This window comes from Sus scrofa, chromosome 5, assembly GCF_054392235.1.
Source record: "Sus scrofa isolate SSC_HxYL_T2T_F1_AM1 chromosome 5, Sscrofa_HxYL_maternal_Yorkshire_Landrace_v2.0, whole genome shotgun sequence".
In the NCBI taxonomy this organism is placed as follows: domain Eukaryota; kingdom Metazoa; phylum Chordata; class Mammalia; order Artiodactyla; family Suidae; genus Sus; species Sus scrofa.
In genome coordinates this window covers 12,496,220-12,522,587 of record NC_139387.1, presented here as the reverse complement: position 1 = coordinate 12,522,587, position 26,368 = coordinate 12,496,220, and the positions used below count along the sequence as shown (strand labels likewise).

General features: G+C 46.4%; 1 long non-coding RNA gene across 4 annotated transcripts in view; it reads right to left on the bottom strand.

Annotated features, from left to right (window-relative positions):
• Positions 1-26,368, bottom strand: part of LOC106510288 (uncharacterized) — a 227,956-nt gene that overhangs the window by 111,789 nt on the left and 89,799 nt on the right. For 3 of the 4 annotated variants that reach the window (XR_014845394.1, XR_014845393.1, XR_014845396.1), the window contains 3 exons: positions 15,575-15,796; positions 11,115-11,294; positions 10,721-10,879 (listed from right to left, as the gene is read on the bottom strand). This is a non-coding gene — a long non-coding RNA (uncharacterized LOC106510288). Of the gene's footprint in view, positions 1-10,720; positions 10,880-11,114; positions 11,295-15,574; positions 15,797-16,937; positions 17,415-26,368 lie in introns of those variants that run through there. The other variant, XR_014845395.1, reaches the window with a different exon arrangement.

The following is a 26,368-nucleotide window of genomic DNA, read 5'->3' as shown; positions in this document are numbered from 1 at the left end:
CACTTAAGACACCCACCTTACTATCATCTTAAAATGACCTGTGACCCACATATTACCTGGTCTTTGCTAAACATCAAAATTGCCAAAATACTCCTTAGTGGGTGGTGCCCACTAGAAGTCCAGGAGTAGATGAGATGAGGTAGAGTCTTTGGCTGTGCTAGGCCACAACTAGACCCCCTCAAGCCTCAAGGAGGCAGTATGGAACCTGGCAAAGAACTCAGCTTTTTCAGCCAAATGAACATTAAAGCCTCCCGCCCCACTTACCACCTGCAAACGTAATGGGAAAAAGGGTAGGATTAACTTCTCTGAGGCTCCTTTTCAACATCTCCAAAATGGGGGCTAAGAGACCTAACAGTGGTACTGATGGGTTACTATGGAGAAAAAAAAAATGATATTGTGCATCCAAAGTGCTTGTCACATTCCCTGGCACATAGAAAGTGTTTAATAAATGGAAGCTGACACATTTCTCTTCACTGCACCTGTTTCCCTGAAACAAGCTGCCCTAGAAGTGGGGCTTTTATTAACTTTTTAATAAAGAAGCTGTGCAATTACCTCAAGACCAGAGTACACTTGACCATTCTCTGAAAAACCATTCATTGATCACCTGCCTTGGGCTCAGCTCTAAAAGAGACAGAGATGAATAAGACATGAACCTCTAAGAGTAAGTCCCCAGTGAATATGTCTAGGCAGGTAATATTGCATTTTGCTTTCTAAGTGGGGTTTGTTTCTGCATGCTTAATTAGCATCCTTTCTTCTATGTGCTTAGCAGTTGGCTCAATGCATTGTTAAGACTGTGGATAACTATGGGGATAAGAGTACTTCAGGGGCTTGAACTTTAGCACATTCTTAACTGTTTCATTCATTCAATACATATTTATTGGGCATTTCCTATGTTCTGGATGCTGTTTGAGGTACCAGGGATATAACAGTGAACAAAGCAAAGTTTCTGCCCCTAGGGAGCTCGCACCTAGTGGTTTTAAGACATGTTTGCCAATTCTTTGATCCTTTTGCCAACAAGAGGTGGGCTCTATAGTCTTCACCTTGAACCTGGTCCAAAAGTAATGATTGGTTGGTCAACAGAGTAAAAAGGAAGTGATGCAAGTGAGTTCCAGGCTAGGTCATAAAAGCCAATGCAGCTTCTCCCTGGTTCACTGGAACACTTGTGCTGGAGCTGCCGTGCAAGAAGCCTGACCATTCTCAGGTCGCTGTGCTATAAGGAAGCACAAATTAGACCATGAGGAGAAGTTCTGAGGCTGCAAAGAAAGACAGAAATGCCAGACCAGGTTCCAGATGTTCCAGCTCCCTGCCACTCCAGCCACCCCTGGCTACAGCCACATGAGAGCCTGCAAGCTGGAACCACCTACCCACGGAGACTTTCCTAAATTCTTGACCCAGAGAAACCATGAGAAATGATAAAATGATTGATATTGTTTTAAGACACAATGTTTTGGAGTGGTTTGTGATGTGTCAATAGACAACCAGAATAGGGAGAAAACACCAAACTGGGTAGTGACAAATACCACTAAGGAAATTTTTATCCCAATTACTCCTGGGACTAACAAAAAGTTAAATGATTCCATTGACTGAGTGGCTACAGTATTCTGGGCCCTCTACTGAGTAGTCATCATACATCATCTCATTTGAGCTCAACAAGGCTGTGAACGGGTAGGGCTGGTACCCTCTTACAAGTGACACAAATACACTCATAGAAAGCAAATAATTTGCTGAAGATCTCACCACTACCCGACAGAGGTAGTATCTCACCCAAGGTTCATTCAAAAGTTGGTGCTTTTCCCACTACCTCCCTCTGAAATTGACAAGGTACAATGGGTAACACAAGGAGCCATGCATGCAACAGCCTCAACCTGGCTCCACACTTCACCTGCTGGGCCAGTGACTTTCCTTCCATGCCTCAGTCTCCTCATCTTTAAAAGGGAAATGCTAATGACCACACCCAGCCTCATCAGGTTTTCTGAGGACATAAAAACAAAGGCGCTGACAGCTGTCCTTTTTGGCAGTAACAACTGTCATTGCAGGCTTCTTGGAAGAGTGGGAAGGCACTCAAGTTCATACATTGAAGACTTAATTCCCAATGTGATTCTCTTTGGAGATGGGGCCTTTATGAGGTAAATGAAGTTAAATGAGGTCTTAAGAATGGGGCCCAGGGAGTTCCAACTGTGGTTCTGTGTAAGGAACCCAACTAGTATCTGTGAGGATGCCGGTTTAATCCAGCCTTGCTATGAGCTGCAGTGTAGGTCGCAGACTTAGATCCCACGTTGCTGTGCCTGTGGTGTAGACCAGCAGCTGCAGCTCTGATTCAGTCCCTAGCCTGGGACTTCCATATGCCATGGGGGCAGCCCTAAAAGAAAAAAAAAAAAAAAAAAGAATGGGGCCCTATTCCAATAGAATTAGTGTCCTTGCAGAAAGATACACAAAAGCTCACTCTCTCTCTCTTTCTCACAACCTCCCTTCCATTCTCTCTCCTTCTCCCTCCTCCCCACTGCCCTGGGTACTCAGAAGAAAAGCCATGTGATCCCAGCGTGGGTATCTGCAAGCCAAGAAGAGACACCAGGAGCAGAATCAACCAGCACCTTGATCTTGCTCTTGAACTTCCAGTCTCCAGGAACTGTGAGAAAATTACTTTCTGGGGTTTAAGACCTTCGGTCTAAGGTGTTTTGTTACGGCAGTCCCAGCCAACTAAGACACAGTTCCATGCTGGGCTTCCTCTCTCACTGCCTAGACTTTCCCGACACGGCTTTCTCCCTCCCACCTGCACATGTTCACGCAGGTCCCAGCCAAAGCAAAGCAGACACCTTCAGAATGCAAAACAGCTTGCAGACTGTGGCCTCTTATTCTTATTTTAATGATCCTCATTTATCTCCAGCATTATCAATAATAAATCAAACTAAGTAAAACTAAAACAACTTTCCCCATGGCTGTGTCATGTTCTGTTGGAAAAGACGACCCCCTTCAAAAGGCTGGGCTCATCACCAGCCACCTGGGTCAGCCATCAGGGAGCAGGTGTCTCAGGAAGACACTTGGTGGCTTTCCTCCACGAAAAAAGACATTTTCCATTTGCTCCTAGAGTTCACCGCATGCCTACCATATGCCAGCCATAGCCTCCGGGATGTCACATGCATTACCTCCTTGAATGTGAGCCTATGGAGTAGGAATGAGCATGGCGCCACTTTGCTGACAGGGAAACTGAGGCACAGAGGTGTTCGCAGTCACAGGGTAGGGCTGTGCACCCAGATGTCCTCAGTCCTAGTCCTACGTCCTCTCCTGTAAAGAAGTTGCACTGCTCTGCAGATGGCAGCTTGATGTTCTGCCAAAGGCTTAGTTTTTGGCTGCGGGAGTCTTCTACCTTTAATGATGCATAGGTGCTCAGGGAAGTTACTTAAATCATGCTGAGCTGTCGTTCCCTTTTTTTTTTTTTTGGTCTTAATTTATCATTATTATTATAGTTGATTTACAATGTTTCATCAAGTTCTATTATACAACAAAGTGACCCAATCACACACATTTCCCGTGCTGTACAGTAGGATCCCATTGTCTTTCCCACTTTACAAAGGGACGACTCATAACGTTTATAGGGCCACCAGCTACCCAAGAGGTGGGCTTGGTAGATGTACTCCAGAGAGGACCATGCACAAAGAACAGACAAACAGCGCCCCCTGGAGCTTAGGATGACTACATTCAACCCTCACCAAATAGTAGGGAAATTGAGTTGGGGGATGATTTTTGCTTTTTAATTTTTATTGAGACATAGTTGATTGGGAGAATTTTGAACTAATACTTACCAAGCACATAGCTCCTAGAGTTCACCGCATGCCAGCCATAACCACAATTATTATTATTTATCTATGGGGGTGTGTCTCCTGGTTCTTGTTGATACTAATGAGCTGAACTAGAGGTGGAATAAGATTGGCATTGACTGTACTGCCTCCTGCTCAGGCAGTTGAATAAATGATGGTCAATAGGATAGAGCGTTCTTGAAACCATTTGGCAACGCAAGGGCACCTCCTGCAGCCTGAAGACCGTGCTGGGAACATTAGGAAGATGAAGTCAAAGAGGCTGTAGACTCATTGGAGGTCACATGACCACCTTGTAGAAGAATCACGGTGAGAAGCCAGCTGCCTCGATGGCCAGAACTAGCTGATCCCTCGACTTCCTTCGCAGCAGGATAACGGGGCTGGCCTGTTGCATCTGTCACCGAGTCACTGAGTTTGGGGTAACCCAGTATAAAGCAAAAGCTGTATCATAAGAAATGGTACCCCAAAGTACTGGGCTTCTAGGTTCTAAAGGAGGTATCTGAACCAGGGTCTGCCTGCCGTGGAGGAGGGTCCCCGCCGTCTGTGGATGTATTCAGAAGCCTCCCATGGGGTCCTTCATCTGGCTGGCCCGCCTGACCCTTTAGAGGTGGTGAGAATGTTCTGTGTTTGTTGTACAAGCCTGCACAGCCCAGCACAACCCTGGGTCAGGTTTGTTTCCATCCCTCTCTCTTGCTCTTTCCAATTATCACACAAATATACCAGAAAGGAAAAGCAGTCCATTTCTGCAAGTCAGCTAAGTTGGTATGACAATTGGTATGGCGGTTTTGCAGCCAAGGCAGCTGCTGAGATTGCTGGCGTCCAGGGGGTACAGCACAGCACAGAAGGAGACCTCGCAGAGAGAGAAATAGCCTGGCACCCACTGTGAGAAATGACACTGTCCTAAGAAACATTAGGGCTTGGGAGTCAAAGAGATTTTATACTGGCGTGATGGGGGCCTGCAGTGAGGGTCCCAGCCTCAAACCCTGACTCCTCCTCCCCCCCTAACCTGCCAAACTGATGCTTTACATTGTACCACTCATCTCCATCATTTTGTGTAAGAGAAAATGCTCTGACATTAAACTGTATACCATCTGTAGAGCAAAGCTATATAATCAAAGTTAAAAGGCTAGAGACTGGGAGTTCCCGTCGTGGCTCAGTGGTTAACGAATCCAACTAGGAACTATGAGGTTTCGGGTTCGGTCCCTGCCCTTGCTCAGTGGGTTAATGATCCGGCGTTGCCGTGAGCTGTGGTGTAGGTTGCAGACGCGGCTCGGATCCCGCGTTGCTGTGGCTCTGGCATAGGCCGGAGGCTACAGCTCCAATCTGACTCCTAGCCTGGGAACCTCCATATGCCGCAGAGCAGCCCAAGAAATAGCAAAAAGACAAAAAAAAAAAGAAAAAGGCTAGAGACTGGGAGATGTTTGCAAAGCATGACTGACAAAAGACTAGTGTCCAGAATAGATAAAGAATTTCTACAAGTCAATAACAAAACGACAAGCAACTCAGAACAATGAAGCGTGAAGGCCAGCAAAGAACAGTTCACAACCACGTTCACCTGAAAAGCTAATAAAATTTTAACAAGGGGCTCAGCATCACTAGAAGCCAGGGAAAGGTAAAAAACAAGCAATTATAAGATATCAGCTCACAGAGTTCCCATTGTGGTTCAGCAGGTTAAGAACCCAATGCTGTCTCTCTGAGGATGTGAGTTCGATCCCTAGCCTTGCTCAGTGGGTTAAGGATCCGGCATTGCCACCAACTGCAGTGTAGATCACAGACACAGCTCGCATCCAGTGTTGCCATGGCTGTGGCACATGCCTGCAGCTGCAGCTCTGATTCAGCCCCTAGCCCAGAACTTACCTATGCTGCAGGTGCGGCCATAAAAAAAGAAAAAGAGACAGAAAGAAGCAACTCACTTCCTACCAGGTAAGCAAAATCACTACAGGGAGGAGCAAAAATGGATGCAACCACTTTGGCGAGAAATTGAGTAACACCCAGTAAATATGAAGATACACATACCCTAAGATCCAGCCATTCCACATCCCAAATCAAAAAAAAAAAGAAAAATCTCTTACACAAGTACAGAGACAAATTGCCCAGGGGAGTTCACTGCAGCATTGTTTGCAATAGCAATAAATAAAAAACTACCTAGATCTCCATTTAAAGAGGAAAAATAAATAAATTGTGGCCTAATCATACAATAGAATGGTACACCAGTCTTAAAATGAGTGAATTAAATTTGCATGTATCATCATGAATAAAATATAATGTTGACATAAAAAGTAAAGTGTAGAAGGTTAGGTATTCAGTTTATGCAAAATTGCAAAACCCCAGAAGAATCCTGGATACATGTATATAAGTATAAAATCATGGACCTGAAGATGACACACCGAGATCAGAGTAGGGTCACCTCCTGGACAATGGGAAGGTGACAGAGCCTGGCAGGACTAGAGGCCTCCAGCAATCGGTGGAGTTTTTATTCCTCTAGGAAAGAAAGAACTGAGGGAAATGAGGCAAAATGCCAACAGGCATCAAACTGGGTGCTGGAAACACAGCTGCTTGTAATTTTATTCTCAATACTTTCCATTCATTTATTCAGCCCACAAGTATTTATTAAGCACCTGCTGTATACCAGGCCCCATTCTAGGTGCTGGGGACACAGCTGTGAAGGAGACCAAAGCCTTGACCTTCTGGAGCTGACACTAGCGAAACAGGTAGACGACAAACCCATGAGTAAGATGGATCGCATTGTTAGATGAAGATGAGAAAAAATAAAGCAAGGAAGGTGTCAGGAAAAGGGGACAGAGGTTTTCGAGTGGGAAAACTTGGGTGGAAAGGGGACCTAACAGTCAAAAAGGACAGGGAGAAGAGCGTGAGCTGTGGGGCAAACAGGGCAGAGGAAAGGCAAGTGCAAAGGCTCAAAATCCGAGAGTGCCCAGGGGGCCCCCGGGGAGGGGAGATGGCAGATGAGGCCCAAAAGGTGATGGATATCTTCTAAATAAAATAGTTCATGTATTTTTACAGAGAAGGAAGAAAGGGATGGAAGGAGAGAGGGCTTTCCAAATTATATCTGGTTGAGTTCCAACAAAACTGCAATTAGAAAATACAGATTTGGGAGTTCCCATCAGTGGCTCCGTGGAAGAAAAGCCAACCAGAACCATGAGGTTGCAGGTTCAATCCCTGGCCTCGCTCAATGCGTTAAGGATCCAGTGTTGCCATGAGCTGTGGTGTAGGTCCCAGACGTGGCTCGGATCCTGTGTTGCTGTAGGCCAGTGGCGACAGCTCTGATTAGACCCCTATCCTGGGAACCTCCATATGCCATGTGTCTAGCCCTAAAAAGCAAAAAAAAAAAAAAAAAAAAAAAAAAAAAAAGAAGAAGAAAGAAGAGAAAAGAAAAGAAAAATACAGATTTTAAAACTTGATGCGCTTGATTTTAAAACTTCACTTGATGAGCTCCTCAAAGCTTTGAATGCGCCACTGAGCACAGTGAAGATTCAAGAAAGGAACAGAGCAGAGGTCCCCACCCGAGAGGTTTAAAACATCCACCATAAATCAAAATGAATAAATAAATAAAAATAAAAGCAGCAAAACATTAAAAAATAAAATAAAACACCCATAAGCCCAGGAGCACCCAGATCTCTCATGGCAGATCCCTTGGAGCTGGATCAAGCACGGATACACATTAACGATCCCTCAGTGACCCCAGGGTGCTGGGAAGTCGGGGACCCCAGGGACAGAGTATGCAGGATGTCCCTAACCTAGCTGACTATGGAGCCTTCTTATTTTTGTTTTATTTTTCACAGGCCCGATCACGGGACTAGGTTTCATCATAAGCTCAGTAGGTAAAGATTCTTCTTCTTCTTCTTATGTAGACCTTAGCATGAAGAAGCTTAACAGCTCTAGTCGATGAAAATAGGTCTTTTTTTTTTTTTTTTTTTTTTTTGTCTTTTTAGGGCCACACTCAAGGCATATGGAATTTCCCAGGCAAGGGGTCGAATCGAAGCTGAAGCCGCTGGCCTACCCCACAGCCACACCAACACCAGATCTGAGCTGCATCTGTGACCTATACCTCAGCTCACGGCCACACCAAATTCTCAACCCACTAAGCGAGGCCATGGATCAAACTCACATCCTCATGGATACTAGTCGGATTTGCGTCTGCTGAGCCACCACGGGAACTCCCCTAAAAATAGGTCTTAATCCGACATCGAAACAATTATCAGGAACGTATAATTCGGGAGTTCCCGTCGTGGCTCAGTGGTTAATGGATCCGGCTAGGAACCACGAGGTTGCAGGTTCGATCCCTGGCCTTGCTCAGTGGGTTGGGGGATCCGGCATTGCCGTGAGCTGTGGTGTAGGTTGCAGACACGGCTTGGATCCCGTATTGCTATGGCCCTGGCGTAGGCCGGTGGCTACAGCTCCGATTGGACCCCTAGCCTGGGAACCTCCATGTGCCGCGGGAACGGCCCTAGAAAAAGGCAAAAAGACAAAAGACAAAAAAAAAAAAAAAAAAAAAAGAACATATAATTCGGTTTTAGAATATCCCATGTGTTTATGGGTCAAAACACCCTGATTGGAAAGATGAAGAGACAGAGACTCAAAGGTAAAGAAAGATTGCTTTACAAAGGTGAAGCCGTCAGCCCAAGGTCACACAGCTAGTAGTGGCAGAACCAAGGCAATGCCCACCACTAAAATCCAATCAGACTTGATAAGGTCTTTGTTTTTTTCTCATACATAAAGGTCATTTTGAATTTGATTCTTGCAAAGATCTTTCAGCGAAGGGAAAGAACTAGATGCTTTTCTGGGCTGTCCTGGCAGAACCAATCTCTCCCCTCTCTGGGCTTCCTCAAGCCTCTGGATATCCCTTTATGAGAGCCCTTCCCCCATCGTCTTACAGCGGAAGCTGCGATTCGAGTTAAAATCAGAGCATGAGGCAGCCTCCCCTGGATACCCCTGAGGACTACAGCTCTGAACTGGGGCTGTGTATATGGGCCACAGTGCACAGGCTGTGGATTCACTAGGTTCCAGTCCAGCATCTGACCCTTGGTTGCTGTGTAACCTTGGATGACTTTCTGGACCTCCCTGTGCCTCCGTGTTCTTTTCTGTAAATCAGAGGTAATAACAGTACCTTATGCAGAGGGTAGAAAGAATGAAATTTCACTCAAGCAACACTCCTAGAAAGATGCCCAGCACACAGTCAGCACTAAATAAATCCTAGTCATCCGTGTCACAGTACAATTAAAAACTGATCGGTCCAGATCTGTAGAGACGGAACACAGGTTTGTGGCTGCCAAGAGCTGGTGGGAGGGGTGGATGAAAATGTTTTGGAACTAGAAGGAGATGGTGACTGTGCAACACGGTGAATGCATTCAGCATTGCTGAAATGTTCACTAGAAAATGGCCAGGCGTATGTTGTGTGAATTTCACCTCAATAAAAAAGAAAAAAAAAAAAAATAGGCCAACCTGTATTCCCATCCCAGTTCACCCTGTGTTTGCCAAATCTCTATTTCCTCACCTGTCAAAAGTAATGACAGCAATATTTTGACCATAGGTCACATGTGAGAGTTAAATTAGATGATTTATGTAAATTATACCTTGCATATAAAGCACTTGGCACATAATAAATGCTGAAGAAATAACATCAGTTGTTTTGAGTTTGGGGTTTAAAGTAGTGAGTGCTTTGGAAGTGACCATCGCTGCCTTTTCATGGGATGGGTTGACACATAGCACCCCTTACAGGCATGCCAAGCATATGTAGATCCTATAAAAATTAAGTTTGGAATGTTCTCCACGATCAACCTCGAGATTCATCTGGGAAATCCATTCTCTACAAGTCAAAAATTTTCACCCTTAGCACTTTTAGAATGAATATTAAGTTACTTACCAAATATTTGAAATAAATCTGTCAGTTACAACCAAACATATTAGTAAATAAGGGACTTCTGTCCACCCGTGCTCAAATATCCAGAAACAGCTCATGCTCCAACACCAAGAGTCACTGCTCTGACAATGGCTTTGATGAAAGCCCTTGGCAGAAAGGATTCAGTTCCGTTTGAAAAGCAGTCCCCCAGGAATTTCTATAACACCTCTTCTGGCCTGGGGAAGGGGACCAGCTTTCAGGAAAGGGGCAAGTGTCTACACCGCCCTTCTATAATCCGGTCAAGTTGCAACAGAAAGAGGGGAAGGCAAAAAGGCACAGAGAGAGCTGTGAGATTTAAAGTATAAAGCCAATCAAAAATACAGAAAGATAAACAGAAGACCAGGTGTGCCATTTGTAAATTATTCTGAGTTGGGCCCAAATCCCTTACGTCACATTTGGTACGGACTTTCCAAACAGATGTCCTAGCCTTCAGGAAAATTACTAACAGCGGAAGTGCAAATCCTCACTGGGTTGCTTCTTTGCCCAAACCTGCCCCTGTGTTGATGCTGGTGGCATTAAAATTACCAGCCACAGAAGCATCATGGTAAGAATGCCAGGACGTGTCAGAACTTTTCTTGTTCACCTGCTGCATAGCAGGAAACAGGCTAGCATATGGGTATGTATTTAGTTCACTTCATCCTTAAAATAACCCTGCGAGGAAGACTTAACAATTTTTTTTTTAATTTGGGGGATTTATTTTTATGGAGGTAACGGAGGTTTATAACATGATATGTTTCATGTGCACAGTATTGCATTTTGATTTCTGAATACTTGACAGTGTGCTTACCACCCAAAATTCAGTTTCTGTCGCCTTCACCCATTTCACCCTCTTCCTCTCTGGTGACCACCACGCTGTGCTCTGTATCTACATGTTTGTCCTGCTTTAGTTTGGTTGGGTTCATCTACGTCAATGTTTTGTTCGTTTGCTTGGTTTTTAAACACCCCATGTGAGTGAACTCACACGGTCTAGGTCATTCTCCATCTGACTTACTTCACGTAGCATAAGCCTCTCAAGGTCCATCCATGTTGTTGCCAAAGGCATGATTCCGTCTTTTTTGATCGCTGAGTATCAAGCCATATTTTATATATATTGGACATCTTTATCCATTCATCCTTTGGTGGGCACGTCAGTAGCTTTCCTCTTTTGAACCTGTAAATAAGGCTGCAGTGAACAAAGGGTTCATATATATTTTTCGAATTAGTGTTTTCATAGTCTTTGGATAAATACCCAGGAGTGGGACAGCTGGATCATATGGTAGTTCCATTTTTAATTTTCTGAGAAACCCCCACGCCGTTTCCATTGTGGCTGTGCCAACCCCTATCCTTACCAACATGCACGAGGTTTCCCTGTCTCCACATCCTCCCCAAGACTGGTTATTACTCACCTTTTTGATAACAGCCATTCTGATAGGCATGAGGTGATCACTTGCGGTTTTTTTTTTTTTAACATACAAGAAAAGAAGTTCAAAGCCCAACAGCCAGAGCTGGCCAGGTGGGTTTGTGACCTGGGAAGTCAGCCGGATCTTGTGTTGGTTTCACGATCTACCATTGCTGTCTTGAAATTCCTAAATTTGGAAAAAAAAAAAAAAAAAAAAAAAAAAGAAAGAAAACCTGTATTTTTATTTTATACTGGGGTCCAGCAAATTATGTCTCTGGTCCTGCCCAGAGCCGTGGTGACTTTTCCCCAGGGTTCCCACCTCCTTAAGCATCTCCAGAGGCAATGGAATTCCTCTGGCTGCTCTTCTTTCTCTTGTATCAGAGACAGGGTTGCAAAGAGAGTAAAAGAAGACAATGCATTGAAGAGGGATCTTTAAAAGATGTCTAACAGTCTATGGTGTGGCAGACACTTGGGAAGGACTCTAGACTAAGGTCAGGGCCTACAGGCCAAATCTGGCTCCCCACCTGAGTTTTACAACCCACAAGCTAAGCATGGTTTTTACCACCTTAAATAATTGAAGAAAAAAATTTTAATATTTCAGGGCACTTGAATATTCTACAACATTCAAATCTCAGTGTCCATAAAGTTTCAGTGGCACAGGGGCACACCCATTCATTTCCATATCCTCTGAGGCTGCTTTCAGCTATCGTTGAGTAGTTGCAGCAGAGATCATCTGGCCCAAAAGCCAACCATGCCAACCCCTGTTCCAGATGTTTGATGAGTGAATGAATGAACGTATGTTTTTACAATATCACCGTTAGTATTACACGATGTCAACACGACTGCATAAAGAGTCCAAAACTCAGTGATAGTCCTCAACCCTTCAGAATTACCCAAATATTTTAGAAAGCATAACATTTCAATTCAACTAGATCTCTCTAGTTTCCTTTCTGTAGTTGATTGATTACAAACATAGTCCCAATTCTTCCTTTCTTCATATCTGGGTCCCTTGCAAAGTGGCTTTCCAGCTCCTCCCACTGACAGGCAGAATCTATTTCCCTACCCTCTGAATCTGAGCTGGACTTGCAACCTCCTTTAGCCAACAGAAATGGCAGACGTGATGGGGTGCCAATCTCGAGCAGAGGCTGCAAGAAGACTCATGAACTTCAACTTGCTCTCTCGGAATTCTGTTTGGAAAGGGCTCCCTGAGGACAAGCTGGGCTAGCCTGCTACAGAGTGAGAGGTCACATGGGACAAAGACAAGTCAGATGCGATGTCCCTGGGAGACCTCAGACAGTGAGAGAGACCACCAACATCAGCAAGGTAGGTCACTTGGCTGGCCTGCAGTTGACCACAAACTTGGAAGTGAGCCTCACCAAGCCCAGCCCCGATCTGCAGAGCCTCCAAAGCAATCCAAACACTCATGAGTAAAAATAAGTGTTTATTTTGCATGCCACTGTGGTCTGGGGATTGTGTGTTATGCAGCATTACTGTGGCAAGAGATAACAGATACTTTTCTGTCCACTCATATGCTTTTTCCTTCTCCATTATCATCTGTAGAAGAGCACAGCAATGGACATTTATCAAACTACAATAATACAAGCAACAAGAACTGCCTTGGACCTTTACTATGTGCTAGGCAATGTGCTAAAAGTTTTTTGGTTTTTTTTCTGAACCTTCGCATTGAATCTTTGAAGACTTGCCAGGTTAGGTACGGTGGATGGTTTCTGGGATGGCTCCCAATGGTGTCTGCTTCCTGGTACTTATGGCCTTGCCAGTAATTCCATTCCCCAGAGTGTGGGGCAGACCTGGTGACTCATTTCTAATGCAGAGCATATGCAAAGAGGCCAGGACTGTCACTTGTAATATCAAATTACAGAAAGACTACGACTTCCACCTTACCCTTATCTGTTCTCACTTGCTCACTCTGGTCTAAGAAACTGCCTGATTGTGAGCTGTCCTATGGAGAAGCTGTCGTCAGAGGAGCGGAGGGAAGCTTCCAACCAAGAGCCAGGGAGAAACAGAGGCTGTCAACCCAACAACCTTTGAGAAACTGAACCCTACCCACAACCACTTAAGTGAGCCAGGGAGCAGTTCCTCTGTGCAGTCAGATGGCTGCAACCTCAGCTGACACCTCCATGGCAACCTCCTGAGAAAACCAAGGACCCAGTTCCCTGACCCATAGACACTGTGAAATCATAGATATTTGCTGTTTTAACCGGCTAAGTCTGGGGGTCATTTGTTACAGGGCCATTGATAACTGATACATTATACGATGCCATTTTTGCAGATGAGAAAGCTAAAGCTTAGAAAGGTTAAGCAAACCTGCCTGCATCACACAGCTGGCTGCCCACTGCTTACTGAGACGTGGACTTTATTTCCCCTTCCTTTCAGCAGCTCCTATGCCACTCACCCTCACGTTCTTTCCTTCAAGCTCTTGGCTTTATTGCTCCTTCTGGTCTCATTCTTTCTCTGCCCCTTGTCCTCTGTTTGCTTGCTTTCTGTCTTCGATGGGGTTCTTGCCTCAACACCTTCCTTCTGTCATCTTTCTTCCCCTTCCTGCCTTTCCCAGGACCCCAGAAGCTGAAGCACAGTATTTACAGATAAGACGAACTCCATTAAGCCTTTCAGTTGCTGATGTTCAAAAAACATCAACCTAGAATGACAACTACATGGCATCTTAGAAATAAACTAGTCAAATGCCCCTGCCTCTGCAGTTCACATGGGGGGAAATTCTTGCTACCTGATGTTATAGTACATAATAAGCATTTTCTTATTTATTAACTTTTGTTCCCAATACCTATAAGCTCCAAAAAGTCAAAGACCCAGACTTTTTCACCACTCTTTTCTCCAGGCCTAAAATAAGTCTTACCCCAGAGTAGGCAGGCAACAATTATTTTCCGAATATTAAAATGAGGAAGGGGAGGAGAGATAAAGACAGAGAACGAAGTTACAATTTAATAAACACCTTCTATGGGCCAGGTATTTATTAAGATTATTGCACATAACGATCACAACAATTTTAAGTGGTTTCCCATCTTGTAGGTGAGAACTGAGGTTCAGAGAAGTTAATTGATTTGGCCAAAGTTGCACAGCTAGTAAATAACATAACAAGGACTGGAAGCCAGCTCTCCCAATTACTGACTGCATGACCTTGACCTAACATTTCTTCGCCTCAACTTCCTCATATGGAAAATGGGAATAATACATATACTGAAACTCATAGGTTTCCTGCGGAAATCACATGAGTTAATATGTGAGATACCCCAAATGTCAGTCCCACAGCAAGTGCTCATTAAAGCTAAGCCACAAGAAGGATCATAGTTGGGGACTTCCCATTGCATCTCACAGGTTAAGGACGCTTGTAATCTCTGTGAGGATGTGAGTTCAATCCCTGACCTCGTTCAGTGGGTTAAGGATTGGGCATTGCCACAAGCTGCGGCATAGGTCACAGATGTAGCTCAGGTCTGGCATTGCTGTGGCTATGGCACAGGCTGCAGCTGCAGCTCTAATTCAACCCCTAGTCCAGGAACTTCCATATGCCACAGGTACAGCCCTAAAAAGAAAAAAAAAAAAAAAAGAATTATCATAGTTTATCTTTGAACACCAGCCTCCCCATCCAGTTAAGCCAGGATGAAATGTAAATGATTGGCCAAAGGTTATACAACGAAGCCAGGAGAAATGAAACCCCAGCCCCTCCCGCTTCTGTCTACCTCACCCTGGACCCCAAATGGCTTCTGCACAGCTCCTGCCCACCCCATCCCAAATCTTTAGCCTCATAACTTAGCCTCACCTTTCCAAGCTACCCTAGGTCATCCTTGAGGTCATAACCAAGAGTTTCTCTGGGTTGTTCAGTATTTGCTTCTAAAGGGAGCCTTTTTCAAAGAGAGGAGCACGGAGCCAGAAGATGGAAGCCCCCATAAAGAGGGAGGGGTGGGAGAGGGGGGAGAGGAATGAGCAGGAAGCAAAGGGAAAAGAAAAAAAACAGTAGAAGGATTTTTCCAGCAGGGCCCTGTCCGTCTCCATGAAGCTCGATATACTCATTTCCCCAGCAAAAGACTTATTAGTTGCAGAATAGAATGGGGAGCCCACAGTAACGAGTCTTTAATTACGGAACTCTTTTACCTTATTGCTTTTGTGTGGTCCCAATGAAAATGAGCAGTGGCAGTTTCTATTAGAAATGTTAATTACTTTCCCGGGTAATTAGACTCACTGGGTACCGCCAGCACCTGACCTCCCTTCATAAGCGAGAAGATGGGAGGGAAGGAAAAAAACGGGGGGCGGGGGGACAGCGAGGAGGGGAGGTGGGGTGGAGAGGAGAGAGTTTCTAAATGCTGAGAAAAGCAAAATCATCCAAATTAGTTGAAGGGAAAATGAAGTTACAGAGGCCCCCAGGGAAGGGTGGGAAGATAGGAAGCCTGCTGGGAGGGGCTTGGGAACCAGGGGCCGGGAAGTGGGGTGGGGTACCTGTCATGAAGATGGAAACAGGGTGGCTAACCCTCTCCAAGTGATGGGCCCTTGGAGAGAGCCCCACTCTTACAAGTGAGGCTACTGAGGCGCCAAGCTGCTCAGAGATGTCCCAAGGTCACACAGCAGGTGGAGGCGGGGCTGAGCCCAGAGCCTTGGTGGGTACTCACTCCTTCCTTCTAGAAGCATCCGTCGTCCTCATGAAAAGGGCTGCTTTGACACCTGAAAAACAGAACTGAGAGAGTTCCAGCTCTCAAGGAGTTTCAGGTCTGGGGGTGCAGACAGGTAAAGGAGAACATGGCTGTGAAGGAAGCAGGGGGGAGGCTGTGACAAAGAAGAGTATGAGAGAAAGGATGTGTGTGTGTGTGTGTGTGTGTGTGTGTGTGTGTGTGTGTGTGTGTGTCACTGGGTCAGTATGCTGTACAGCAGAAATGGACACCACACTGTAAATCAAGTATACATTAATTTAAAAAAAGAAGAAGAACTGGGCAAGAGACCCTCAGTGTAGGTGGAGTGATCAGGGAGGGCTTCTCTGGGGAGGTGGCTTTTTCCCTGATGGCTGGGAAGAGTCATGCTGTAGGGAGAGTGGGGGTGAGTGTATCACCTGGTGCTGTGGGTTGAACTGGACCCGCCTCAAATTCACATCTCCCCAGAACCTCAGCATGTGACCTTACTGGAAATAAAGGTCTTTGCAGATACGATTCGTTAAGATGAGGTCTGACTGGCATAGGATGGCCCTAAATCCAGTGACGAGCGTCCTTAGAAGAAGGGGGAGAGTGGATAGAGCCATGCCAGGAAGAGGCTCTGAGGCGACAGAGGCAGAGACTGGAGCAACGCAGCCCCAGCCAAGGAACTCAGAGCACTGCCAGCCATCACGGCAGCTGGAAGAGGTGAAAACATTCCTCCCTGTGCCCAGGGGCTTCAGAGGGAGCAGGCCCTGCTGACACCTTGATTTCAGGCCTCCAGCCTCCAAAACTGAGAGGATAAATATGCCTGCTATTTGAAGCCACCCAATTTATGGTATTGCGCTACAGCAGCCCTAGTAAATGAACATACCTGGATCTCTGACCACACAAAGTTCCTTAAATAAGATAGGAGGAAGCAGCATTCTCATGGTGGCGCAACAGTGGATCTTCAGCATCTCTGCAGTGCCAAGACGCGGGTTCGATCCCACTCCCGGCACAGCGAGTTAAAGGATCTGACATTGCTGCAGCGGCAGCGTAGATCAAAACTGCATCTCGGATCTGATCCCTGGCCTGGGAATTCCATATGCCATGAGGCGGCCAAAAATGGGAGGAAAAAAAAAAAAAAAGATAGGATGAAGTCAGAGTGGGAGCCCCGGACAAGGAGCTTTTCTACTCACCTGTCTTTTTACTTGGGGCAAGTCCCTCCCCACGGGGAGTTTTAGCTAAGTCAGGGAGAGCTTGGAGGTCCCAACCACGTGGTCAGGGACACGCTGAGTCAGCATCACCTTGATGGGAGAGGTCCGTTTAGTATGCAGATTCCTGGGCCCACTCCCCCACCCCTGCCTCCCCACCCCCAAAACCAGTATCTCTGGAATCTGTCTTTCTAACTCTTTCTCTCTGTAACTTATTTCATTGAAGTATAGTTGATTTACGATGCTGTGTTAGTTTCTGATGTACAGCGCAGTGATTCCGTTCTATATATGTATATATTCTTTTTCATCTTCTTTTCCATTGTAGTTGATCGCAGCATATTAAATATAATTCCCTCTGCTGGACAAGTAGGTCCTTGTTGTTTACCCATCCTATATGTTACAGTTTGCATCTGACAGCTCCACACTCCCAAGCCTTCCCTGCCCCATGGCATCTGTATCTCCAACTCCCCAGGAAAAGGATCCTGCCTGATGTGTCACCAAGACCTTAGAGCCTAAGGGTCCTTCTAGAGCAGGGTGTGTATATCCTTAGGATTGTCTGCACTGGCCACGAGCCTCACTGCCCATCCGTGCTGACCCAACACGCTGTTGGTATCTCTGAGCAAACCCAAGCTTGCAAGATGCCTGGAGAAGCACGTGCCCAACAGGAGAGGCAGGCTTGCTCCTCAGAGTCATTAAAGAAGCTGTTTACACAGCCCTGCTCCTCTTTTAATTTGTTTGTCTTTTCAATTGTGTAATTGAATCTCAGCCACGGGGCTCTGCCGAGCCTTGCCAGAAAAGGCAGAAAACCATCAATATCCAAGAGTGACTGACAGACGTTTCTGAGGCAATAGGCTTTCCAGACAGGCAGGCGCCGGAAAGGCTGGGGGGCAGGCAGGGGACAGAAAGGCTGGAATCCTGCCAGGCTTCAGAAGCAAAGCCCTGCGGGGCGGGAGAGATTGCCTGGACATTGCCAATCAGACAAAGGAGAGTTCAAATTCCAGCTCTGCCAGGAGCTGGCTGTGTGACCTGAGGCAAACTTCTACACCTCTCTGTTCCTCAAATTCCTCATCTTTGAATCCAAGGGTAACACACCTACCTGGCAAGGTTGCTGGGAGAACCAGAAGAAATATTTCCATGGAGGACCCAGTACATTGTGGATGAATCTTGAACTAGGAATTATTATTATTTTTATTATTATTATTACTATTGAAAAAAAGAAGGCTTGCCCTGGGGGAGGGGTGCCAATCCATTTGGCAGGGGATGGCACACAACTGTTAGAACTGGAAGAGGTTATGGAGAAGTCTGCCTGATGTTATGCAAAGAGCCCAGGACTTGGAATCAGAATTTCGAATTTGAGGAGTTCCTGCTGTGGTGTGCAGGGTAAGCAGGTTCGATACCCAGCCCCGCCACAGTGGGTTAAGGATCCACTGTTGCCGGAGCTGCGGTGTAGGTCCCAACTAGAGTTCAGATCCAACCCCTGGCCAAAGAATTCTGATTTTGAATCTCAGTTCTGCTCTCTTTCCTCTGTGGCCTCGGGCGAGTCTCTTAAACTCTCTGAGCACCGATGTCCCATCTTCCAAGCAGAGAATCCCTAGCCTACCCAACTCTCCTCGTGACAATCAAATGAAATATTCATGAAATTGGGTAAAGTCTCAATCTTTTGACAAATCCAAAAAAAGAGAGATTACTATTATCCAGCCCACAGGTTCATAAGCCTGGCTGCCCACTGGAACCCGCCAAGGAGCTTCTAAAAAAAAACATACCAGTGCCCCCATGTCTGCCCAGTCCAAACGGACAGCAGTCTCCAGGGCTGGAGTCTTGGCCAGGCAGCCAGCCACTGGAGCGTTATGGATCCAGCCCAAAGGTCCCTTTCTGCAGAAGAAGAAGGCAGGACCCAGAGAGGTACAGGTAATTACAGCAGGTTATTAACCCTCGGGAGCATCCCTCACTCCATCTGGCCCTCTGCCAGCAGAAAATCCTAACAGGCACATTCTCTGAGGCCAATCAGAAAGGATTCGTTGTGAGAGTTCCCTCTGTGGCTCAGCAGGTTATGAACCTGACTAGCATCATGAGGATGCAGGTTCCATCCCTGGCCTCGCTCAGTGGGTTAAGGATCTGGCGTTGCCGTGAGTTGTAGTGTCAGTCGCAGACACAGCTCAGATCTGATGTTGCTGTGGCTGGGGCGTAGGCCAGCAGCTGCAGCTTCAATTAGACCCCCAGCCTGGGAACTTCCATATGTCACATGTGTGGCCCTAGAAAGAAAATAGAAAAAAAGAAAGAACCCCAGCCAACCCTCCTAACGGTCACCAGGAGGCTCGCAGTGGTCCCCAGGTCTTCCAGGAGATACGCTCATTAAGCAGATTAGTGCGCAAAACCCATCGTCACTCACATCCTTGGATGCCTGGGATTAAATGCTGGTCGCAGTCTCTTTCCATTAAGCTCACGCCTCGCAGAGGCCAGGCTATTTCACAGGGAGGGAGGTCTTAACAGCCATGCCTAAAGGGAAGCTGCTATTGAGAGGAGGAGAAGAAAAAAATCAGCTTAAAAGACCTTGAAGAATGCAAGCACGGTGCTGGAGCTGAAAACCCACATCTCTGAGAGCTGGTCTGTGCTGCTGGGCAGGAAGGCAGCAACTTTCTCAGCAGGGGCACGGAGAGCCAGACACTCTAATCCCCAGGGTGCCAGCTAGCCCCAGGCCGCCCTATAGAGGGGAGGTGAGCCACCATCTGCTGGGCAAAGGCCAAGGAGGGCCAGAGTGACACCGCACACCCCATCTTCTATGTGTGGGGTGAAAGCAGGGGCCTCCTGGTAGGATGTGAGGGGCCCAAGCATGCTCCCACCTTGGTCCCCCGAAGCATCTCCCCTGTTAAAGTATCACCCATGCTTGGAGTGTATGACCTTTCAGCTTCTAAAATACCTTTACTTCTATGTCCTCAAACTGTGCCATCTCCAGCCCTTGGGAAATCAAAGAAGAAAATGGTTAAAACCATTTCCTGCCACTAAGAATTCCTAACGGGCTTGGAAATCACCTCTGGATTAAGCCAGCGACCTTCAGGGAAAAGAGGGGAAGGGGGAAACTTCGTTTCTGGAAAGTGAGAAGAAAATTTATAGATCGCCCAGAAGCCCTTACCGCCTTCCCCTCCCTAACACACAGATACATGCATCCCCTCCCTAACACACAGATACATGCATGCACACACACACACACACGTACACACACACATCGAGATATAAATCAGCAGAATCCATCTTGAAGCCATCAAGGTCCACGAGGGCGCCTAACACTCTCATTGCACATATAAGGGAGGGGCAGTGGCCAAGTGGCCAGGTCCTGTACCACCTGCCACTGTAAACATTCTCGATGGGTTCATACTTTAAAGAAGTCAGTGACAAACTTTCTAGGCAAAACCCAAGAGCAGCTGTTTTCTTGGATGGATCAAATAAGGGAGGGTGAAATGAGGATGCCTTAGGTATGGTCACACCCATTTTACAGACGAGGAAGTTGAGGTGGTGGAAAATGACTGGCTCATTCTCACGGCCAACAGGTGGCAGAGCTAGCTGCAAATCCAAGCCTGCCAATCATGAAAGATATATTCTTTTCATTATGTCACAAGTTCTTACCTGAAAGCCTTACTTGGCTTATTCCAGGGTTGAGAGAATCGGTCTGGGCCCTTGGGAAGCAAAGCTGCTCCTCGGGGCCTGTGACTGTCAAAACTTCATGAGCAAAAGCATCACCAAGGAGGTCCTTAACCAAACATAAGATCCAGTATGGTCCAGTTCCGCTGCTCAAATTTCCAGATTCATGGAGCTTGTTAAAATGCGGATGCTGGAGTTCCCATCATGGCTCAGTGGTTGACGAACCCAGCTAGCATCCATGAGGACATGGGTTGGATCCCTGGCCTCGCTCAGTGGGTTAAGGATGAGCTGTGGTGTAGGTCACAGATGCGGCTCAGAACCCGTGTTGCTGTGGCTGTGGTGAAGGCCACCAGCTACAGCTCCGATTCGACCCCTAGCCTGGGAACCTCCATATGCTGCTGGTGCAGCCCTAAAAAGACAAAAAAGACAAAATAAAATAAAATGCAGATGCTGATGCAATGGCTTTGGGGTGAGGGTGCGATTCTGCATTTCCAGCCCGCTCCCAGGAGAGGTCAAGATGCTGGCGCATGGGCCACATTTTAGAGATGCAGGAGTCTCGAGTGAGTCTTCCAGTGTGTGAATTCCAGCATCACCACCTAATAGCTGCACAAAACCAGGCAAGCTACTCAACCTCTCTGTGCCTCGGTTTCTTTATATGTGAAAAATGAGTATCAGGAGAGAGCTACCTTGTGGAGCTATATTTAGGATTAAAGGAAATAAATCATGTAAATAAATCACTTAGCACAGTATCTGGTGCATAGAAAAATCCCAATAAATTATTATTAATTACTGTTATTATTATAATTAGTGATTTTGTCATACATTAAAAGCTTTAAAAAATAAAGGACACCCCAATAGTCATAACAGCACTATTTACAACAGCCAAGACATGGAAGCAACCTAGATGTCCATTGACAGAGGACTGGATAAAGACATGGAACATATAAACAATGGAATATTACTCAACCATAAAAAAGAATCAAGGAGTTCCCCCTGTGGTGCAGTGGGTTAAGAATCTGACTGCAGTGGCTTGGGTCACTGCAGAGGTGCAGGTTCAACCCTCGGCCTGGTGTAGTGGGTTAAAGGATCCAGCTTGTCACAGCTGTGGCTCAGATTCAGTCACTGGCCTGGGAACTTACATATGCTGTGGCCATAAAGAAAAAAAAAGAAGGAAATAATTCCATTTGCAGCAACATGGATGGGCCTAGAGATTATCATACTAAGTGAAATCAGTCAGAGAAAGACGAAAGTCATAAATAGCAGTTATATGTGGAATCTAAAAAAAATGTCGCCAATGAAGTTATTTGCAAAACAGAAATAGACTCACAGACATAGAAAACAAACGTATGGTTACCAAAAGGGAAACGAAGGGGAGGATGAATTAGGAGTTTGGGATCAACAGGTACACGCAGCTATCTATACCATAGCTGAACAGCAAGAACCTACTGCCTAGCACAGGGAACTCTATTCAGCATCTCGTAATAATCTATAATGGAAAAGAAACTGAAAAACACTGTATGTATATATGAAATACATACAGGTATAATTAAATCACTTTGCTGGAGTTCCCATCGTGGCGCAGTGTTTAACGAATCCGACTAGGAACCATGAGGTTGAGGGTTCGGTCCCTGCCCTTGCTCAGTGGGTTAACGATCCAGTGTTGCCGTGAGCTGTGGTGTAGGTTGCAGACGCGGCTTGGATCCCACGTTGCTGCGGCTCTGGTATAGGCCAGCAGCTACAGCTCCGATTCGACCCCTAGCCTGGGAACCTCCATATGCCGAGGGAGCGGCCCAAGAAATAGCAACAACAGCAACAACAACAACAAAAGACAACAAAAGACAACAACAACAAAAAAAAAATCACTTTGCTGTACACCTGAAAGCAACACAATATTGAAACTCCATCATCCGTCAATAAAAAATAAAAGTAAATAAATGAAAGTTATTCATGTTCTATGTCCCCGTGAGCTTACACTTATTCCGCTTTCCCTCATCTTGCCGCTTCCTCTAGAAATGAATTTTACAGCATTTTACATTATCTAATGCATTTTCATGTACATTCGTGTTTTGGTTCTCAGTGCTGACGTCGCGCTTAAAAACCACCCTGATTTATTACTTCTGCAATTCTGTGCTTGACTCTGTTTCACGGGGCGGTTCTTCTGCTCCACGTGGAGGCGCTGAGGCCTCTCTGCTTTCATTGGGAGCTTAGCTGGGAGCAGGGCTGAGCTGGAACCTGGCACCCACCCCTCTCCTCCTCCAGCACTCAGTCCACGTGGCCGCTCATCCGCCGCTAGTCTAGCCGAGCTTCTTTCATGTGCAGACAGCCATGAGAGCGTGGAGTCACGCAGCTGGTTAGGGACTGGTACCCAGGACATCAAGCCCAGGACTGTCATCCTTTCCTCGCCACCGGTTCCCACGAACCCTGCAGTATAAACTTTTCCTGCCAGCCTCTCCTCATCCTATCTGTCTCCTCTCTCCAAGCTTCCTGGTGACACTGTTAATTATTTATAAATGAACATTTAAATGCACCAGACTACATGCTATTTAAAGGGAGCCTGCGGTGACTCATTGAGTAATTAAAATAATCATTTCTTCCATAAGCATTTATCGGGTCTCAGTCTGCACCAGACACAGTGGGGGCGAAGGTGGAGGAACCACGAAGGGCTCTACAGGGTTAGAAGATGCGGTTCCTGCCCTCAGGAAGCCAAATCACCGGTGCCTTCAGCAGAAGATGTTTGTCAGCCCCTACTGTGTGTCCAAAGAAATGCCAGGCAACAGGGAAGAAACCAGCACCATTCCTGCCCTCAAGATGCTTGAAGACTTGGCAGGGAGACCCACCAGCAAATATCCCACATCCCGTGGGCCTGAAGGGGTAGCTGTGTTTGGGAAGGGTCGTCCAAGGGCAGAGAAAGGCTGAACTCTGCCTGATGGAGAGACAGGGGTCAAAGAAAGCTTCCCAGGAACAGTGACCCACAAACTGTCCCCGGACCTGGAAGAAAGTGATGTTGACATTAAAAATAAAGGCACAATTTAAAAGTTGAGAGTTTAGTTTTACTGGGGGCAAAATGAGTAGAATATATAGCCCAGGAGGTAGCATTTCAGGGAGCTCTGAAATACTCCTCCAAAGAGGCAGGGGGAAATGTCGGAGTATATGTGATTTGGGGGAAGCGGGGGGTACTTGCAACCAATTTTACAGAAGGTTGCTGCCAGCCTCGTGGAGGTGTCTGCCAGTCACAAGGAGCAGGCATCACCATGAAGGATTTTGGTGCTTTTCTCGATACAAGCAGATGCAAGTATTGGACTCATAAAATCTTCTCTGGAAAATATCTAACTGTCTGAAGAGCTGTTCTGCCAGTTTTCCCAGGGCACAGAGAGCCTCTCTCCTGATCTCCACCCTGAGCCTCTTTCAAGCCGTGTTGAGGATCGGGCAGCTGCAGTGGCCCGTGATTCAGTCTGTGTAGAGGCCGATGGCAAGTGCCAATCTCCAGTCCAGAGTGACATAGTAGAAAAGATCCCGAGAGACTCGCAGGCTGGGACATGAAGGCACTGAAGATAATCTAAGTCATCTAGTAGGGGACAGAAGGTCTCCTGCATCCTGTGTGCTGAGCCCAAGGCTGATCCACGCAGAGGTATCAGCAGCATCTTTTGGCCGGAAGCTGCTTCCCTGCCCCGTCCTTCAGACCCCAGTCATGGTCTTGAGCTTGCACACCCTTCCCTGATGACCTGAGTGTTTTCTCCTTTGTTATCACTCGTTTCTCTCCCTCACGGTCCTTAGTGCTGGTGTGGCCGACTGCCTTGGTATCTTTCCCCTCTACTCAAAGTAACTCCACAAGGGTAGGGACTTTGCTGCTCGCTGCCATCCCTATTAGAATGTAAGCTGCACCAGGACAGGACTTCGGCTCATGTGGCACCCAAGCACCTATAGGCATCTCTATAGACACCTAGAAGATGCTTAAAGAATGAATGGAGGCGAGGGTCCCTGGCAGGCGGAAGGAGGGGCTGGGGAGCAGGAGGCACCAGGATTAAGTACTAGGAGTTTTTGACCTTAGAACAAGCCCCGTCTGAGTTCCCATCTTGCCTCCATCCCTTACTCAATCAGGGACTGTGGGAGAGCAAGTTCCCGCCCCCTCAGACTCCCAGATTCCTCATCCCCATTTCCAGGCCTCCTTTTCCAGGTCCAGTCTCAAACAGGTACAAAGGTTCTATTTTTGACAGGCCTTGAGATGGTGGAGGCAGCCTCATGGGTCTACCAAGGAGGTCAGACCTGGCAGGAGCCCAGCCCACATCGTACGGTCAACATAGTGATGAAGTATGAAGTTCAAACTCAGCTGGGCTTGCTTCTAATTCAGGGTCACACATCCAGATTCCACGGGGAGCTAGAGGAGCTTCTGAGCATCAATAATTGGTACCTGGCCCGTAACACACAAGGGTTAAAGAGATAATTGCTTGGCAGATCCGCCTGGGTCCCCAGCCTAAGACATAGAGAGAGGACAGCAGAAAAGAGAGATTGTTTTTATGGGCTGCTATGTTTTCATGCATGCCGTACCCTCTTCAGGAAAAGGCTTCCCTGCCCTTCACATGGCGAATTCCTATCCATCCTTCAAAACCCTATTGAAACGCCCCCTTCTCTGAAAACTCCACTGCCCATCTCCAAGCTAAGTTAGCCACCTACTCTTCTGTTCTCCCATCATAGCCAGACTCTGAGTCTATGAATATTTTATCATCTTCTCCATTCAAGAAGACCTTTCCTCGAGCAGAGCTGGTCTTATCTCTCTGTAGCACCAGCGCCCAAGATAGTACCCTGTACCTACTACGCCTAATAATAACCACCATTTATTAGGCATATGCTCTGTGTCCAGACTCTGTGCTAAAGCTTTAGGTACATCATTTAATTGAATCCTTAGGTACATCATTTAATTGAATCCTTACAAGAGCCCAGAAAGTTAGGTTCTTGCAGGATCCTCATGTTGGCACTGAGAAAACTGAATGGTGGAAGTGTGTGTTCAATAAATGAGCAAATGAGTAAGTGACTGAGTGACATAATTAGGAAGGAGAGTCATATTTCTATTTTAAGTGCCCTTGTCTTCTAGGGAGCAGATGAGACCAAGGGGCCATTAACTCCCACACAACCTTCACCGGCCACCCAGCAAAGACACTAGGGAAAGAGATGTAAATTTTCTGAAAAAGAGAAGTTTCCTGTGCAAAGAAGCATCAAAACGATTTGCTTGGCTGCCCTGCATAATTACATTGTGTCCCTAACTCTTCCTGTAGTGGCATTTTGCTGTCACCACAGCTTCTCACATTGGTTCATCAACATTTTTTAAAGCTTTAGAATCTTAACAAAGCCATTATCTCTTTGATTCTCACAATGGCTCTCTGAAGCAAGTATCATTATTCCCCACTTCCTAGATCGAGAAACTGCAGTTCACAAGCTCTAAATGACTGCTAAACCAAAGAAAAATTCCATTCCAGACAATGGGGCTCAAGGCCAACTGACCTGTCCTCCTGCACTTGGAATTGATGAAAACCAAGGTCTGTGATCATTTTCAAAAGCTAAGCTGTCTGTACCTTTGTGGCCTGGAGTTATTTGCCAAATATACAAAGTGGAGAGAAGCTTTATCCAGGTCTGGACCGAGAGCAGATGGAGCCTGGCTTAATGGGGGGTGGGGAGCACGGCACATCACAATTGGTGTTATAGGGATGCTTTGTGGAGCTCTGTTCAACTTTAGTGGCTCTGTGTGACCTCCAGTGTGTCTCTCCACCTCTCTGGCCTTGGTCACA